Raw genomic sequence first — 2,500 nt, 5'->3', positions numbered from 1 at the left:
CTTCTAAATTCGTAAACAATTTTTTCCTTCTATTTCCTTACATCATCAATCATTTTGTATATATCGTTTGTAAACATTTCTGAAAAAGTAGAACGAAAAAAAAAAAGTAATATTTACCTGTAATTATGAAAGGGATTTTTTTTTCAAATTACCTTTAATTTTTACTTTTTCTTTTCTGTTAATTTCACCACTTTCAATAATTATAATTTCAAAGTTCTATTTACAATGGGGGAGAAAAAAAAAAGGTCTATTTATTAATTTATTCATTCCTGTGGAAGAATTCTGGTGTGAAGAAATAAAATTAAAAATTGAAATTAGGGATAATTCGAAATGCTTTTTTTTAATTTCTAAAATTTATTGAACTTTATCCTAATTAATACTAACTACTACTATTCACTTTTATGTTTCAAATATTTTGCTGTTAAAATTTTTTTTTCAATTTTTTTATAATTATAAATGCAAAAAATGAAAAAAAAAATATTGATAAAAAAAAAAGAAAAAAAAAACTAAAAATCGATTATTAAAAATAGATATGAATTAAGTTATATATATATATATATATTGAAATACTGCTAATATCATTAGCTAACTATTTCGTTGTAATGATTTTCCAATGAAATTAAATGGAATAAATCGTCATTGCTACTCAAATTAATTTGATAAAATGAAGAAAATATGCTAATAAAATGTTAAATTGTCACCATATACCTTAAAATCTTTCTTAATTAGTAAACTAAATGTGAAAGACAGCCATTCTCATTAATTGCACCATTTTCATTAATTGTTTTAATGGTAAAAATTTGAATATATGCGTAATGGATAGAAAATTTAGCATTAACAATGTCACTGATATAATAAATTTTCATTCTATGCCAACATTTATTGTCATAAATTTAGTCATATAAAAATTTTGTAATTTATTAAATATCGAATGATAATTTAGAGTTGTACAAATTTTTGTACAATAATTTGATCAAATTTCAATCCAATCAAATTACCGTTTCCATTCTTTCAATAAATATTTGATTGATGTTTTTTTTTTTTTTGGAAATTACCATATTTTAGTCTATCTATATTAGCATATCAATATATTTTTAATGTGTATAATGCTAATGTATTAGTATATTTTAATATATCATTACCATCGTGTTGGCGCATCTTTAATATATTAGTATATTGAATATCGATATACTTTTAGTGTATCAGTATAAATATATCAACATATTTTTAGTATATCAGTATATCAGTATAAACATATCAGCAATTTATTTTTGATATATCTGTACAAATATATCAGTATTATTTTTATTATATTAGTCTAAGCATATTAAATATATTTTTAATTTATCAATATATCAGTGTAAACACATTAGTATTGTTTTATAGCATATCAACATAAACATGTTTAACACATTTTATCAGTATATCACTATAGGAATACCAGCATATTTATATATCAGTATAAACACATACTTTTAGTATATCAGTATGTCAGTAGAAACATATCAGCATATTTTTAATATATTTATGCATACATATCAGTATTATTTTTAATATATTAATGCATTTTTAGTTTATCACTTTATCAGTGGAACAATATCGGGCATATTTTTAGTATATTAGTATAACATATTAAGACATTTTATCAGCATATCACTGTAGGAATATTAGCAATATCAATATATCAGTATAAACATGCTATCGTATCGTGATATATTAGTACAAACATATCAGTACACTTTTAGTTTATCAGTACATTTCAAGTATTTTAGTTTATTTATAATACATTAAAATATTTCCAGCAAATCTTTGGTATATCAATATACGTTTAGTATCTTTTTTTTTTTAAATATACATTTTTATATAATAATAATAATTATCTTTTAGTATAATTAATGTAGTATGGCAAAAATCAAGATTTCCTTATGGAACATTTACCGTATATTTATTTGATATGATATCGTAGAGATAATAATTAATCATTTTTATTAAACGATAATACCCACTAAGTACCGTATATCTTTTCAATCCTTTGTATCTGTTATAATTTAATTAATAGAAATAATTTAATTTATTGAAATGAAGAAAAAGTAATGGTAGGAGGAAAATTTTTAAAAAATCGAAAGATAAAAATAAAGATTTGAAACTTTTTTATCACCAAAAAAAAAAAAGCTAAAAGACAAGAAAAAAGTTTAAAATTTTTTCATCAATCTTTTCATAATATTCCTAATTTATGAAAAAAAAAATTTTTTTTCATCTTTTCGAAATAATTAAATATATTTCAAATGGGAATTATTAAAAAGAATGGCAAGTAATATTTAATATCAAATAAAAACAAAAAAAAAAAAAAAAGCTATAACAAACTTTTTTTTTCTCCAAATTAAGAAAAATTATGAGTTAAAAAAAAAGGAAAAAAAAGGACAAAACTATAAATCGTTTTTTTTTTCCCCACTCATTTTTAAATATTCTTTGTGTCAATAATTTTTATCAATTAAAATTT

This window comes from Loa loa (genome assembly GCF_000183805.2).
Source record: "Loa loa unplaced genomic scaffold supercont3.464, whole genome shotgun sequence".
NCBI classification, from domain to species: Eukaryota; Metazoa; Nematoda; class Chromadorea; order Rhabditida; family Onchocercidae; genus Loa; species Loa loa.
Note: the sequence above shows the minus strand (reverse complement) of the source record.